This window comes from Lemur catta, chromosome 1, assembly GCF_020740605.2.
Source record: "Lemur catta isolate mLemCat1 chromosome 1, mLemCat1.pri, whole genome shotgun sequence".
In the NCBI taxonomy this organism is placed as follows: domain Eukaryota; kingdom Metazoa; phylum Chordata; class Mammalia; order Primates; family Lemuridae; genus Lemur; species Lemur catta.
This window is the reverse complement of record NC_059128.1, coordinates 261711831-261729967: the sequence shown is the minus strand read 5'-3', so window position 1 is coordinate 261729967 and position 18137 is coordinate 261711831.

Here is an 18137-nt window from a genome sequence, read left to right as displayed (position 1 = left end):
ATCCCTCCGAGTCAGAGTCCCAAGCGCGCCCATCCCCCCGAGTCAGAGTCCCAAGCGCATCCAGACAGTGCGCCTGGCACTCATCATGTAGTCATACCTCCTTCCCCTCCCCCCCCACGTCCCCGGGTCTGCACCTTCAAGCATGACCATTCCCCAGAGGGTGTGCAACGCACTCATCATGTAGGCATACACCCATCTCCTCCCCCCACCCCCCATCCCAGTCTGATATCCAGTTGGTATCCTTCCCCGATGTGCATTTAGGTGATGATCAGGGAAACCAGTTTTCTGGTGAGTACATGTGATGCTTGTTTTTCCATTCTTTGGATACTTCACTTAATATAATGGGTTCCAGCTCTCTCCAGGAGAACCAAAGAGATGTCGTATCATCGTTATTTCTTATAGCTGAGTAGTACTCCATGGTATACATATACCACAGTTTACTAATCCATTCGTGGATTGATGGGCACTTGGGTTGTTTCCACGTCTTTGCGATTGTGAATTGTGCCGCTATAAACATTCGGGTACAGGTGTCTTTGTTAAAGAATGACTTTTGTTCTTCTGGGTATATGCCCAATAATGGGATTGCTGGATCAAATGGTAGGTCTACTTGAATCTGTTTAAGGTATCTCCATATTGCTTTCCATAGGGGTTGCACTAGTTTGCATTCCCACCAGCAGTGTATGAGTGTTCCTGTTTCTCCGCATCCACGCCAACATGTGTTGTTTTGGGATTTTTTGATAAAGGCCATTCTCACCGGAGTTAAGTGATATCTCATTGTGGTTTTGATTTGCATTTCCCTGATGATTAGGGATGTTGAGCATTTTTTCATACGTTTTTTAGCCATTCTTATATCTTCTTTTGAAAAATTTCTATTCATGTCATTTGCCCATTTTTTGATAGAATTGTTTGATTTTTTCTTGCTGATTTTCCTGAGTTCTAAATAGATTCTTGTTATCAGTCTTTTATCTGATGTGTAGTATGCGAAAATTTTTTCCCATTCTGTAGGCTGTCTGTTTATTTTCATGACTGTTTCTTTGGCTGTGCAGAAGCTTTTTAATTTAATCAGGTCCCATTTGTTTATTTTTGTTGTTGCTGCGATTGCCTTAGGGGTTTTCTTCATAAATTCTTTGCCTAGACCAATGTCTGTAAGTGTCTTTCCTACATTTTCTTCTAGAATTCTAATCGTTTCCCATTTAAGGTTTAAATCTGTTATCCACCGTGATTTGATTTTTGTGAGAGGTGAAATCTGTGGGTCCTGTTTCAGTCTTCTACATGTGGCTATCCAGTTTTCCCAGCACCATTTATTGAATAGGGACTCTTGTCCCCAGAGTATGTTTTTGTCTATTTTGTCAAAGATTAGATGGTTATATGAGGATGGTTTTATATTTGGGTTTTCTGTTCTGTTCCACTGGTCTGTGTCCCTGCCCTTGTGCCAGTACCAGGCAGTTTTAAGAACCACAGCTTTGTAGTATAGTTTGAAGTCTGGCAAATCAATACCTCCCATTTTGTTTTTATTGCTTAAGATTGCTTTTGCTATACGGGGTCTTCTCTGATTCCATACAAAGTGTATAATTATTTTTTCTAAATCTGTGAAAAATGATGTTGGTAATTTAATAGGAATTGCATTGAGTCTATAGATTACTTTGGGTAGTATAGACATTTTAACAATGTTAATTCTTCCAATCCATGAACATGGTATGGATTTCCACTTATTTACATGTTCTACAATTTCCTTCCTTAGTGTTTCATAGTTCTCTTTATAGAGGTCCTTTACCTCTTTAGTTAAATATATTCCTAGATATTTTATTTTCTTTGTTGCTATTTTGAAAGGTATTGAGTCCTTAATTTGGTTCTCCGATTGAATGGTATTGGCATATATGAATGCCTCTGATTTGTGTGTATTGATTTTGTAACCTGAGACTTTACTGAATTCATTAATTAATTCCAGGAGTCTCTTGGTTGAGTCCTTGGGGTTTTCCAGATACAACATCATGTCATCAGCGAAGAGTGAGAGTTTGATCTCTTCTGTCCCCATTTGGACACCCTTGATTCTGCTCTCTTGTCTGATAGCTCTCGCAAGGACTTCCAATACTATGTTGAAAAGTAATGGGGACAGTGGGCAGCCTTGTCTGGTTCCAGGTCTGAGTGGGAATGCTTTCAATTTTTCCCCGTTCAGTATGATGTTGGCTGTGGGTTTGTCATATATGGCTTGTATCATTTTTAGGTAGGTCCCATTTATGCCTATTTTGTTAAGTGTTCTTATCATAAAAGGGTGTTGAATTTTGTCAAATGCTTTTTCTGCATCTATTGAGAGGATCATATGGTCTTTATTTTTGCTTCTATTTATGTGGTTAATTACATTTATAGATTTTCGTATGTTGAACCACCCCTGCATCTCTGGGATGAAGCCTATTTGGTCGTGATGAATTATTTTTTTAATAAGCACTTGGATACAATTTGCTAGGATTTTATTGAGAATTTTTGCATCTACGTTCATGAGAGAAATTGGTCTATAGTTTTCTTTTTTGTTGCATCCTTTCCTGGTTTTGGTATCAATGTTATATTGGCTTGGTAGAATGTGTTGGGGAGAATTCCATCCTTCTCAATATTGAAGAATAGTTTATGTAGGATGGGCACCAGTTCATCTTTGTATAGAAAGACACACTTCTTTACAAACGAGATTATAATATAAATTCTACTTTCAAATACAATTTTAATTTAAATTTACAATAAAAAGAAACAAGTGAAACTAAAGGATTTTGGGAATTCACAATCAGAACACATTTCTTCACCCAAAGAGATACTATTTTCTGAAAGGTTTCTCTTAACAATGCACTTGTGAAAGATATAAAAGGGTTGGAGGCACCATGTTCCTTTTATAATAAAATCTCTATATTTTAGCTGATTTCAACATCCTTCTAGAAAAAGATGGAGAACATTAGCATTCCTGCTTTCCTCCCAACATTGTTATTTATGTTATTATTATTTGTACTTTATATAATTTTTAATGTTTATTTTCTAGTCTGCATCAAAATTTTCATAGTAACTTAGTACCATTTCTCCAATTTGAGTCAATGCTCACTGCCAGTTTTTTCACCATAATTTCTCAGTTTCTGAATGCTTTGCTTTGATTAATCTCTTGATCGACTGGTTTTCCTTAACAAGTAGTTTTTTAAATAGATTATGCATTGCCTAACATTTTTCATTTATACTTACTTTCAGTCTTGAATAACATCTGTCTGAACATATTATTTTTGGGTCCCACCCTATTTCCCTTTTTGAGAATTGTTTTAATTATCTATTGCTCCAAAACACATTACTGGAAATTTTGGCCACTTAACACAACAAACCTTTATTATTGTACATAGTTTCTGAGGATCGGGAATCTGGGAGCAGTTTGGCTTCATGGTCTGGCTCAGGTTTTCCCATGATGTTGCATTCAAGCTGTGGGCTGTAGTCATCTCAAGGGTTGACAGGGACTAGAGCATCGCTTCCAAGATGGCTCACTTGTGTGGTTGTTGTTGAGAGGCTGTTCCTCATTGGCTGTTTGCAAAAGACTTCAGTTCCTTATCAGGTTGGCCTTTGCATAGCAGCTGGCTTATCCCAGGGTGAGTGGCTCAAGGGAGAATGTCAGTGTAGCCAGGAGAAAAGCTGCAGTGTCTTTTATAATCTAGTCTTGGGTGTGACATACCATCATTTCTGCAGGATTCTATTGGTCACACAACCCTGTTAAAATGAGACAAGAGGCTACACAAGGAAATACCGGATGCAGGGATCTTTGAAGGTCATCTTGGAGACTGGCTACCATTGCCCTTTATTCTTCTGGCTGAGTATTGTCATGGAGAAGTCAGAGTCAGCCTAAATTTTCTCCTTTTGAAAGTAGTTTACCTGTAAAATCTAGATGCCTGGGAAAAAAATCTTTATTTTTGAAACTCATTAGCTTGTCTGTGAGTTGATATCAAATTTTCTTGGAGGTGATATTTTGTTCTGCAGATTCAGTTTTTGATTCATTTCAGGAATATTTCTTGAATTGTATCTTCCTTTGCATTTGTTCCTTCGTCTTCCTCAAGGATAACATCAGTTATCCTTAGATTATCTTTCTTTTCATATCTACTAGCCCATCTCTGATTGCTTTAAGCTTTGTCTTTTTCATTCTACTTTCATTGTGATTATCTCCTTATCTACCGTTTATTATCAATTCAATAGCTTTGTATTAATGTTGTTTTGGTCCTTGCTTTTTCTTTTAGGACTGCAACATTTCCCTTTTTTCAAAATATCATTCTGTTATTTGGTCATTATATCTGAGAGTCCTTGATTTACTCAATTTAGTTTTAATTAAGCTGTTTTATAGTGTAAAACAATTGTTAAGACATGTTCTTCTGTTATTTATAATATGGGGCCCTAGATAATGTCCTGGTATGAGCTGGTCAAACTAAAGTGAGGAAATGTATACATAATATTAAGTAACCCTTTGTAACTTTCAGTTCTCCCAGATCTGAGGCACCTGGAAAATAGGTGCTTTTTTCTCTGCCCTTGTGAACATGACCAGGGAGTGGTGGTACTTAAACAACTAAATAACTATGTAGCCCCTCCAGTTCTGAGATGTCAGTAGGAGTTCAGAAAAGACAACCTGAATGTAGGTTTAGTAAAAGGAAATTACCATTCATCTCTAGTACTTTTTTCTCCCTAACATTCTTCTTACAAGAAACTCCTAGAGATTATCCAAATTCTTTCATTGGAATTTTGCCATATCAAATACTATTTCAAATAATTAAAACCATCAGGAGGGAGGGGTTTTGGGTATCATTTAATTTCTAAACAGTATGGTTGTAACTGATTTGTACTTTGTCTGCTTCACGTCCATTCACAATTTTATGGAAATCAAAGTTAGCAAGGAGTTCATCAAAACAGCTGAAACACTGGCCCCCTCCATCAATAATTTCTAGTACATATTTACAGAATTGTTTTATGTATATAAACACAGATATGTATATATCTGTTAAAACACTCACAGGTGTACACCCATAAAGACGTACCAGAAACACTTTTTTATACCTACCTTTTTCATTTATTAATATTGAAACTTTTTTCATGTTAGAACATAGAGATTTATTCAGTTGTTAAAAAAAGTATCATGATTTAGTTACCCTGTTCCCTACAGATATTTATTTCCTTTTATGCATACATAAACACTGCTGCAGTAAGCATCTTTGTTCATATACCTATGTGTGTATACACGAAAGTATGTCTGTAGGACAAATTCTCAGGAGGAATTCATGAAATTCCTTATGTAGGTTAGGTGTGACTCATCAGGCACCATTCTGTAAGACAGGGTTTATGTGTGTCTTTTGAGAGTGAGCAACTGACATTTTAGTGGAGTTTATCATATCTGAGACCCTCCTTAACAATACCTGGAGGTCCCTGAAAATTGTGGATTTTTTTCCTTTTTTTATCTAATATTTTTAATTGGTACTTTTAAAAGAAACAAAAATTATTATTGTGCTAGAATCGCATAGTTAATGAAGTAGGTACAGTTTATTATGTCTCCAGGATACCGGTGGCATCCCACTTGGTTTACCCCAGGAGTGACTTTCATCTGGGCCTGTGTGAAAGACTGTTTTTGAGTGTAGCACAGTGTCTGCCATTCCCGTTGTTGGGGTGGTCTAGGTCCTAGAGGGGCTGCAATTAAAGAATAAGTAAAAACTGGCAGAGCAATTTGTTGCATGGAACACCACACGGAATGGTATCTTCTATGTGCTTCTTACAAATAATAGCAATAATGATACATTGCTTAGGTCATAAGTGTTCAATAAATGTTAACTGGGTGCTTTATGTACATTAATTACATCATCTATCATTACAACAACCCTGAGGTAAGGGCCATTAAAATTCCCATCTGATAAATACAGAAACCTATGCCAGTGTTAACCTAGGGAATGGCAAAGTTGGAATTTGAACTCCAGTCATCTGACTTCATAGATCAGAGCACATGTTGTCTTCTACATCAGACATTGGCCCCAAAACGGCACACCTCTGCATATTCAACAGCAGTGACAGCATTTTCAGCAAATACTGGTATCACAGTTGCTACTTTGCAGATTGGAAGTGACCAGAGTCATATCTAATAACATCAATGAATTGGCATAGAACAGGGAAAAAAAGTTTCCAAGAACTAGACCTAGTTGCTCATGGAAAATAGGCCCTAGTGCCTCCTAGAACAATTCTGGAGGAATATATGAAAACCAGAGTGCCCAAAGGATAGAAAGAGGAGGTCTGGGGAAATACAAATTTGTGGCTGCCTTTGCCACTAGCTTTACCCAAGGCCTGGCTTCCCTAAGTGTGTTAGAGTGGAAAGTTTAGTAGGTGCTCAAGGCACTGAGTGGAGAAAGATTTCTCATGCAGAGATTAGGATAGAAAGAAGTTTATTTACTTTTCCCTGGGGAAGGGGAAGAAGAACCAGCACAGAGGTGGAAAAAGGAAGAATGTGCTGGCCCTGAAAACCAGCTATTGAGGCTTTTTAAAGGGGGTTGTAAAAATGGCAGGATACGGTCAAGAAACTACTGCATCTGCTCCTTCCTTTGTTCTTGGCAGCAGGTAGATAACAAAAACTGCAAGGATGTCAAAGTCCAACAGTTGGCTCTCCTGCCTTTCTTTGGAGAAGGGATTATCACAGATGTGACTCTAGGCCTGGAGCTTGTTCTCCTGTTGTTTACTCAAGAATTCTGTAAAAGCACATTCTCAAAAAACAATTTTGAAAGAGAGATTTACATCTCTTTTCTGTCTATCCAGCTCTTTTCAGAAGTTGTGCAAAACAGAACCCCTGCAGGGTAGCTGTTAGTGAGAGAACTCACAGGATTGATCTTAACTGTTTGGGGAAGCTGTGGAATTAGGTATTTTCCTGTTATTTTTCGAGGCCGCCCCTTTCAGTAAGTACGTACACACGTCCAGTTCCTGATACAGGTGAAAACCAAGGTACTCAGACCACACGTGACCACAAGGGTGTGGATTCTCAACACTTTCTCAGTAGCATGTTGAAAAAAATCTGTAACTAAAATAAGACAAACAGCTCTGTGCTTGTTTTGCTCATTGTTCTGGCTCTGATTCACCTGCTGATCCTTTTGCAACTCTCATACCTGTCTTCATGCCAGGCTGGAATTTCCTAGTGTGGGCTAAACACAGAACCTGTATGAAATTCTCAGTCTCCATCTATAGCTGTTCTAGGTAGGACGAAACACTCAGTTTCCATCTTCATTATGCTAATTGTCCTAGATATTTCTGTGTGTATTTGCTACAGTTAGCACTGTATACTTGGCATGATTCTCCCTTTGCACTTTGCAAAACGTCTTCCTTTTCTTTGTCACTGTTACGGTGGAGGGGTTTTGCTTTGTTTAATTTGTTTTTTGATGTCCTGCTTTTGGAGGGATGGTCCGAGACTGAGTACTTTATGAGGACTCTTTCCCACTATTTAGAAGCAATTTATTTCATGGTTATTTGGGGCATTGTTAAAAGTCAGTTCCTTACCCCTATCCCAGCCCCATTATTTATAATTATTACATAGCCCAAAGCAAGAAACACATTTGCATACGAATAGTGAACTGTTAACAAGGAGGATTTGAAGTTTGATTGCTTTAGGTTCTAATCTAAAACCTTGTTCTTCCAAACTTTGTGACCTTGGGCCACATACTTAACTTCTCTAATCCTCAATTTCCTTGGCTTTAAAATGGTAACGAAATGACATACAGCAACAATTCCAAAAGGTTTCCTCCTTTCTTTTACATGTTTCAAACACAAGAAGGCTATTCTTTTTCTGTTTTATTTGTTAAGATCTTTTCTATTTGGAGAAAGTAGTGTTGGGAACTACAATTTTTGAGGTTGTAAGAAAACTTCACTTTTCCCAAAATTCACAAATCATTGTGTTCTTTGAGTACCCAAAGTTTCGAAAAATTAAATTTCCTCAGAGATTTTATTACCAGGTGATTTTCAGTCTGGCAATAATTTTCTAAAAACAGAATTCTTGAGTTTTTTTTTAAATGAGGATATGAGAAATTTATTCAAAAGGCAGAAGATGATGAATTAAGAACTAATGGCAGATTTTTCTATTGTGGTCAAATATACATAACATAAAATTTACTAATTTAATCATTTTTAAGTGTACAGTTCAGTGGCATTAAGTACACTCACATTGTTATACAACCATTACCGCCATCCATCCTAAGAATTTCTTTCATCCTCCCAAACAGAAACTCAGCACTCATTAATCAATAACTCAGCATTCCTCCCTTCCCCCAACCCCTGGCAACTGTTCAATTTTCTAATGGCAGATGATTTTGAAGAGAAAGGAAACAGGAGATGTATCTGCAGCTGGTGGCAAGCATTGCATTTCTGCCCCAGGTCTGTGTCATATTTTTTTTTTTCTGAGACAGAGTCTCGCTCTGTTGCAGAGGCTAGGGTGCCATGGTGTCAGCCTAGCTCACAGCAACCTCAAACTCCTGGGCTGAAGCGATCCTCCTGCCTCAGCCTCCCAAGTAGCTGGGACTACAGACACACACCACCACGCCTGGCTAATTTTTTCTATTTTTTTAGTTGCCTTGCTAATTTTTTTTTTTTTTTCCTATTTTTAGTAGAGACGGGAGTCTAACTTGCTCAGGCTGGTCTTGAACTCCTGAGCTCAAGCAATTCTCCCGCCTTGGCCTCCCAGAGTGCTAGGATTACAGGCGTGAGCCACCGCGCCTGGCCAGGTCTGTGTCATTTCTAAACCATCTCACTGAGATACTAATTCAGCTTTCCCAGAGGACATTGCAGAGGATAGCCCAGTCTGACCAGATCACCTGGGGCCAGCCAGTGCCAAGGAGTCCCGAGTCCCTTGGTAGGTGCTGCTAGGGGCTGGGCTACCTGCCTGCAAGCCCACTGACCCCTGCTGCTTTTGAGAAATCAGTCCTAGTCTGGGTATCATGTCTGAGGCCCTGCTCGACCTCTGACTCTTCCTTTCAAGCCTTGAATTTCAGGCCAAAGACTCCAGCTGGTCTGACACCCATCTGCCAATGTCAGCTCAGTTTCCACCCTACCAGGAATTTACTATTCAGCAACCCAACCCAGTTTCCTCCAGCCCAAACACTGACCTAGTAACGGCATACTAGACCTTGGCTGCTTATCTGTGAAATGAAGAGGGTGAATTAGGGTAATCTCGAAGGTATTTTGCAGCTCTGAAGTTTTTACTCTCTGTTTAGGAAAAATAGATAGTGGTCCTAATGTAATAGGCTAGATTAGGTTCTTTTATAAAAATTCCCTCTCTTACTACGATTTGTCATATTGTGTAATAAACACAAATGCTGGAAGCATTAGTAATGTTCTGTTTGAAAGTTCAGCTAATGGTCAGCAATGGGTTAATTGTAAGTCAAAGCAGACTGGGTATTTAGAAACATAGAATATGGAAGAAAAGATAATCTGTTAGTCAGGACAAAGAATTTCATATCCTGAATATAATCCTGAAAAAAAAAATTGAGGATCTGGGGGCTTTTGGACAGACTATTTGGTCTTTGCATAAAATGGTTTTGACTTTCACGCTGAAGCAGCTTTAGCACAGGTGAAGGCCAGCAGCTTGCCATTTGATAGGGCTATTTGCATTTCAAAGCTAATAGGTATTAAATAATCGGCTAGTAAAAGAAGAGTAAGAGAGTCATTGTGTGTATTTTATTATTGTGTAAACTTGGGAAAACAAGCTGAAAGGCTGAGAGAGCTCTCTCAGAGTCTAGCAGATAAGAAAGTGGTTTATGTACTTTTTTTTAAAGAGAACTTTTCTCTTAATGAGCTAGTTACTCCTTACTTCCCTCAGAGAGAGCCAGGAGGGTCACTTTACTGCTGAGCTTTATAAGAAAGTAAAAACAAACAGTGGAGACAAAAACTATTTATTTAAAAGTACTTCTTGGCAGCTCCTGCCTGTAATGCCAGCAGTCTGGGAGGTTGAGGCGGAGGGATAGCTTGAGGCCAGGAGTTTGAGACCAGCCTGAGCAACACTGCAAGACCTCATCTCTACAAAAAGTTTTTAAGAAATTAGCCTGGCATATTGGTGCTCACCTGCAGTCCCAGGTACTCAGGAGGCTGAGGCAGGAGGATTGCTTGAGCCAGGTGTTTGAGGTTGCAGTGAGCTATGATGATGCCACTGCACTAAAACCCTAACTCAGACGACAGAGGGAGACCCTGTCTCAAAAAAGAAAAGAATAATACTCACTAAATCTTTACTTTTATTCCTCTGTAACTTTTGAGGACTTTTAATAGTTTAAATTAATTAAGTATAATATTTCACTGGTCAGTTCAGACAAACTTGATCATAACTCTAATTCAATGTTTCTTAACCCTGAGAAAAGAAAAATATTGATTCTGGTTCCTACCCTGGAGAGTTGATATTATATAATTGGTTTGGGGTATGGTCTGTACATCAATATTTTCTAATAATGCCCAGGTGATTCTCCTAGGTTGAAGATTGAAAACCACTATTCTAATTTATATCCTGAGCATATCCTGCTCCGCAAAAAAGACCTCGTTGTCTCGCCTACTGTCTACAGTGTGGTCTCACATTTTCATTGCACACATCTATTGGTTTTAAAAAAAAAATACAGCACATACCAAAGAGTATATATGTACACTTATAATTACATAGATGTGTTATAGATCTCTTACTTTACTAATATATATTATAAAACATACAGAAAAATAGACATTTATAAAACTATGAATAATAATAAATATTTTATTCTTATATCCTTTAGCATCCTTTCAGCCACTCCACTTTGGAAACCAGTGTTCCAAGGATAAAGTATAAATTCCTTAGCTTGAAGTTCAAGGTTTTTTTTATGCCACAACTTACTGGGTTTTTGTTTGTTTGTTTGTTTAGAGACAGGATCTCACTCTGTTGCCTGGGCTAGAGCACAATGGCATCATCATAGTTCACTGAAAGCTCGAACCTCCAACTCCTGGACTGAAGTAATCCTCTTGCCTCAGCCTCATGAATACCTAGGACTACAGGCACATGCCATCATGCCCAGCTAATTTTTAAAATTTTTTGTAGAGCCAAGGTTTCACTATGGTGCCCAGGCTGGTCTTGAACTCCTGGGTTCAAGTGATTCTCCCACCGTGGTCTCCCAAAGTACTGGGATTATAGGTATAAGCCTCTCTTATTGTTATATACCTTTATTTTTTTTGGTTGTTATTGTTGTTGTTTTTCAATCCTTGTTATATACCCTACTGTCTTATATCTGCTTTCTTGGGGACTCTGAGATGGGGACTTGCATGTAGAAAGTTTATCTAGAAATGAAGTAAGTAGGATTGGACAGAAGCAATGCAGCTTCATGCAACAAAGCCTCAGCCAGTCTCACAGGGAGTTCTGGAGCTTGGCTAACCCTTGAGGCAAAGCAATTAGGCCCCATATTCCTACCCACCACCCAGCCATTGAGTAAATGATTCGGTCTGAGCTGCCCCTGGGTAAGGCGGTTCTCTTTGAGGGCAAATCCTGAAGAGCCAACAGCCTCCATTGCTGCCAGTTGTTGGGAAAGTGAATACCTCAGTCTGCAGAGGGATCTGGCACACTCACCAAGGCGTTTCCTGCATTCCACTGCATTCCCTGCATTCAGGCCTTAGCTCTGATTGCTCCTTACACTGGAATATTTTACCCTCAATCTCTGCATATAGAAACCTATCATTCAAAGGGGCCTGACTAAAAATACCACCACCTCCTTGAGGTTCCCCTATGCTAACCTGTTACAAGTAGTGTAAAGAGTCAAAGTAGAGAGAGCAAGGACTGTGGTGCCACAGAGACCTGGCTTTGAGTTGTGGGCTTTAGGGACCTGGGTTGGGCAAGTTACTTCTCTGAGTCTGATGGCGCTGTTGAGACCTACTTTACAGGAGGCTTGTAAGGATTAATTGAGATAATTGATCACTCTATCAATGATAGTATGGCATTTACTTTTTAGCTTTTACTTTCTCTTCTCTAAATTTCTACAGTTTACTTAAATGATTTAAGTGGCAAAATAAAAATAATTAGGATAGTGTGATAATTTTTCATATAAATTTATTCAATTTAAAATTCTATACTTTATTCTGAGATAAATTGTTTCTACTTTTATGAAAAATTGATTTCTTTTCAGCTTTATAAAAACCTGATAACATATTAACAGATTTTTCTCATAACAACTTTATGGTGGTATTTTTTTTTTTTTTTTGAAACAGAGTCTGGCTCTGTCACCGGGGCTAGAGTGCAATGGTATTATCATAGCTCACTGCAACCTCAAACTCCTGGGCCAGTCGATCCTTCTGCCTTAGCCTCCCAGAGTGCTAGGATTACAGGCATGAGCCACTGTGCCCGGGCTGGTGGTATAATTTATATAACAATAGATTTTTGAAATACCCTTACCTAAGTTTAATATATATAAGCTTTAATATATTTATTTAATTAATATGATTAATATATTAGCTTTATTATAATACATTTATTTAATTAAATAATTACTGCTTCCTACATTTATATATAGTTTAATTTAAAAAATTATTATTGGTCCATGAAATTTAAAAACATACAAATATACTACATCTTAACATTCTGGCCCATTATGTTAAAAAGTTATTATTTTTTTGTAAGGATCAATTATTTGTTAAGCACAAATGGCACCTATAAAATAGAAAACATTGTAATTAGTGCTACTAGAGAAACAAAGATGAAGTGGGATCCCTGCTCTGAAGGAGCTTAAAATTATTTTGCTGATGAAAAACTAAACAATAATAAACAATTCAAATAACATTTTTTTTTAAAAAAGGAAAAAGGAGGCCTGTAGGAAGCAGTTAAGCTCACCCTGGTAATTGGTTCTGAGATTTCTGAACACACCATAGAATTTCATAGACTAGGCTTCTGGTCTGGAGAAGTTCTCTCAAAGGATGGATAGAATTTAGGTAGACTATAAACTCCCTGATTAGTAGTGACCTGGTCTGGTATAACTTTGTGTCTCACACACTGCTTAATACATACTAGGCTCTCAGTTTAAAAAAAATATATGTTCATACATATATATTAATATATACAAAAATTTTAAATGAAAATGCTGAGTGTATAACTTGAGTATCTGGAGAAGACCGGGAAAGGATTTCAGGCCAGTGGCAGACCTTGAAGGAAATAACTGAGGTGAAAGAGCTTGAGACATGCTGGGGATCAGAGAGAAAGTCCGTTTGGTGGGAGAGGGGCGCTCCCTTACAGTAATGGTATGAACAAGAGAATCAGCAACAGACTGTAGGCTTGGGCGAGGTTTTTATAAATAATACATTTTAGGTCGTACCCTGTATAAAACAAGAAGAATGCATAAGACCTTGCTAAGGAAACACGAATCTGAGCATGTTACTTCCGAGTCCCAGAACTTACATGGGTTAAGTCTGAATTCCTCAACCAGACTTCCATTCTTACATTTTTCAAGTCTGGCCTCATCCCCTTCATCTCCTTGTTTTCCCAGTCCTCTGACATCCCCACGTGTTCTCTATACACCCTTGCAAATCCCCCAGTTGGAATTAATCTTCCCATATTCTCAAGGCATTCTGTTTAATGCATGGTTATAGCCCTTGTTAGTTAGGCTTTTGATTGCATTCTTTGAGAAGATGTCGTCTCAGGCACCAGACTGCAGGCACACAGAGATCGTGGGCAGTGTCTTGTTTGTCTTGGTATCTACCCTTCCTCCAGCACTTGGTGCAGAGTGGTATTCAGAAAAGGTTATTTGAAATAGTGATTTCCTATTAAAAGCCAGTGGAAATGCTGAATGGCATTACAAACTGACATTAATACACATTACAATTAGGTCAACATAAGAAACTGCTTAATGGATGGTAAAAGGCACAGTTATATATTAATAAATACCTCTGCTTGAAAAAATATTTCTATCTGAATCACAAGGTGTTTTCCATACAACTAACAAGAGTGACTATGTCAAGTCTTAGAAATGTTTGACAGGGGTGAAAAAAATTATGAGAAAGGTCAATGACTATTAGGAAAAAAAGTTTTCTTACTGAAAGGAGAACATTTTTACAAATTTTAATAAGTCAACCTCACGACTAGATTTTTGACCTTCCTGGCTTGGTTGTATTAAAGAGAAGCAATTTTTCCTTGTCATAGTATGATAAAAAAAAAAAGAAGGATTGGTCATGATAATTAAACTTGACTTTTTGTGGATTACAAAGGTTATATTGTCAGCTATGTTGGATGCAGGGCTGGACTTTATTCTTTTGGTTGATAAGAGTTATCAACATTTACAAGACAGAAACCTTACATGAAAGTCAATATTTTTATTGCCTAGTTCATAGCTGGTTTCAAAACTCTGCCTGTTTTCTGCATACATTTGATTACTAAGTGTACTTTCACACCAGGGATAGAAAGAGTCTTAGGACAATGAGAGAGCAACTAGTCAGAGGCCAAAAAAAAAAAAGAAAAAGAAAAAAAACCCTGGGCTCTTCATTAATGAATAACTAGCAGGTATGAATGAATAACAAATGTACAATAATCTGCTTGAAAGACTGAATTTTTTTAACTTGTCATTGACTTGAAACTCAAGATAAAAATGTTCTTTAATCCCTCCTGGAGGCTGGGGGTAGCTGACTGCGTCCTATGTGCCTTTCTGTCCCCCTCAGTAAATATACGCCTGCAGGAAATGCCCCCCTAGAGCTCAGCTCCAGAGCCTACACTGAGAATGGTGCCCTCTCAAGTTGGGGAACAAGGCAGCCCTGCCTAACATAGAAAGTATTCAATAGTGATTTCTTCGATAAAAGAATGAATGAATCAAAAGGTTCATCTCAGGAGGCTAAGGCAGAAGAGTTTGACAAAAGCTATTTTTTTAAACCAAGGCCCTTATTATAACATTTGCCTAAACAGTGTGATTCATGAATTAGGACAGTGCTATATTAACCGTACAAGACACTCCAGGTAAATCAGCTAACAAAGGATAGTTCTTACAAAACATCACTTGGTTTCCTGAGGGGAATACCAGGGACAAACCCAACATCAATATGAAGTTTAGAAAATTATTTCTGAATGCTGGTGCTTTCCTCTTCACGCTCTGCTGTCTTCCACTCTCCTATCCCTGGGGCACAGACGCTGTCCTTTCGTTTGAGTAAGAAGCGCTAGTGAGTCACATTAGCTATTTTTAATGCACAGACATGTGAGAGAGCTGTTTAAGAGAGGATTTGCTTGCCAGCAACCGGGTTTGAGAAAGTTTAAGGCTTCAAGCCAGATTCTGGAGTGAGGAAGAAATGAGGACTAGACAGAAAAGCTTGTAGTTTTTTTAGACTAGAATGGAGAGAATGCAGATGTCAAACTGGAGTTTAATTTCAGTAGTCACTTGGAGTAGGTGTTGATTTAGGAAGATCTAAAAGATACAGAATTAATGGAAAGGTTAATGATGTACCTCGTGAAGGGACCAAATGATGACAGATTATGAAATACACTTAGCTCCTAATCATTATGGATTTTAATACCTAGGTGCTACAAATAAACACTGGTGCATTTTTAAATAATAGATTTCTTCCTTGAATTTCTAATCTTATTTCATGAACACAAAACTAATTTTAAAAGTAAATGAAACTTATACTAAGCAGCAAACCAAGAGACTATATTAATTCTTCAATTTGTGAGTAGATAAGTTCTGATTGAGACTGGAAAATTATTTGTTTGCTTCCTTTTGGTATTAATTTGTATATTTGGTTCCTTGCTGCACAGATAATTTAAGCAGAAATGATAGGTACCTTAAGACAACACCAACCCTACAATCTGCAAAACTCCCCCACCTAGTAATCTCACATATCGGGAACCCAGATAGGATACTAGAATAATCCCCCAAATCTTTATGCATATAAATAGATGTTACAAAATAAATGCATTAAATCAGTCAGTATTTTTCAACCATAATAAAACCACTCAGGCCCTCACTCATTATTTATTTGCTTTAATTGTGGACATAATTATAATGGACTTGGTTATCAGGGTTTATCTAGCCCACAGGAGACCAGAGAAGCACATAGCTGCACATTTCCTTGGCATGAACAATTATACAAAGGGTTTCCACATCCATTATTAGCTGTACGAGGCAGACACAGTAATAGCATCAAGAAGTGGCAGTTGACTGCCTGACAGCCCCAAGAAGACAAAAGAATTCTAAATAGTTGCCACATAAATAAACCACAGAAACATACTAGTCTGTAGCTATGGTTAGGGGAAAGAGAAAGGCCACGTCACCATTCCCAGAAGGCATCTTCTCAATCTGACTCAGACCTCCATGTGCATATAGAGGTTGTCCAGTTCAGCCTCCCCGTCAGCACACTGTTCACTTCAACAGTTTTCTTCTCAGGTGGTAAGAAAGCCTCTGCTGACGTATTGACAAGGAATCTCTGATGATTACTTTTATGTGTGATTAATTTAATTTAATTGTATTTGGTTGAGCCAGAGCACCCAGATATGTGGTCAAACATTGATCTGGATATGTCTGTGAGGGTGTTTTTGATGATATTAACATTTAAATGGTAGACTTTCAGTAAAGCAGATTGCACTCCCTAGTGTGGATGGGCCTCATCCAATCAGCTGAAGACCTGAATAGAACAAAAGACTTATCTTTCCTGAGCAAGAGGGAATTCTGTAGCAGACAACCTTTGAACTTGAACTGCAACATACATTGACTCCTGGGTCTTCAGGTTGCAGATTTTTGACTTGCCAGGCTTTGTAATCGTGGGAGCCAATTCCTTAAAACAAATCTCTTTATCTATATACATCCTGTTGGTTCTGTGAGGTAGACAGCTAGGGACCTCTGGCCCCTCCTGGCGACAAAGCAGATGACTGCCACACCTGGGGGAGGAGGGAACACCCCAAGAATCTGTCAATCAGAACTTAGCATGCCAGCTGCAAAAGAATGCACAGGACTTTCTAGCCCACGGGTAGCATAGGTAAGACAGAGTCTGGAAATGGACCTAGAACGACCGGCTTTGAAGCTCATGGGAAATCCTCATGCGTAGTAAGACTCAGGTCATATAACTCTCACTGTCCAATCAAAGTGGTTCCATGATGACGTCTGAGCCATCAGGAAAGTGCAATCCAGACCCTATAAAACAAGACCCCAGACCATAACCAAGGCCTTTTTTGTCATGACAAGGGGTCTGTTCATCATCTGTGGCTAATGTATCTTCCTCTCACTCTGTAATCCTGTATCTTGCTCTTGCTCTATAATCCTTTCTCTCTCAAATAAACCTTATTTTCATGCTTACCTTACTTTCAGTGTGTCTGGTCATTCTTCTGCCAAGAGCGCACCAAGAACCGACATTTCAGACTGTGACACGACAGTTCTTTTTCTCTGGAGAACCCTGACTAATACAGAATTCTTTTCCAGATTAGGACATGATACATTGTATAGCTCTGATCATTAAATAAAAATTCTTGATGAAAAGTGTTCTTTGCAGCACTATTTATAATGGCAACAAATTGGGATTAGCCTAGATGTACATTAATAATGAACTGAATAAATGAATTATGATAGGATATAACCCAAAAGGGAGAATACTTTGCCTCCATAGAAAGTGATTGAGGTAAAGCTATATAAAATGGTGGTGACATAAAAAAAGAAAGAATTAGTGAATAATTGCAAATTTCAGTGAAATATACATAATTTGATCCTACTTATGAAGAAGTAGTTTTATATATAGTCTCCTCTAGTAGGAAAATAGTACGATAAAAAGCAGCAAACACTGCTAACACTGAAGCCTTCCTACGTGCATGCAGTGTTAAAGGAGGTTGGTTCATGATTATAATAATGCATTTCATTCATTCAATTCAACAAATATTTATTGCATGCTGTGCTAGGTGACAGGCATTCAGCAATAAATTACACCAGTGGTTCTCAAGCCCGGTGATTTTGCCCCTCAGGGGACATTTGGCCATGTCTGGAAACACTTTTTGTTGTCACAGTGTGTTTGTTAGAGGGAGTTTCCCACTGGCATCTGGTGGGTAGAAGCCAGAGAAGCCAGTGAGTAGAAGGGAGAGAACGCCCTACGATGCCCAGGACAGCAGCCCCTCTTCCCACGACAAAGAATGCCTAAAATGTTAGCAGTGCAGAGGTTGAGAAACCCCGAAT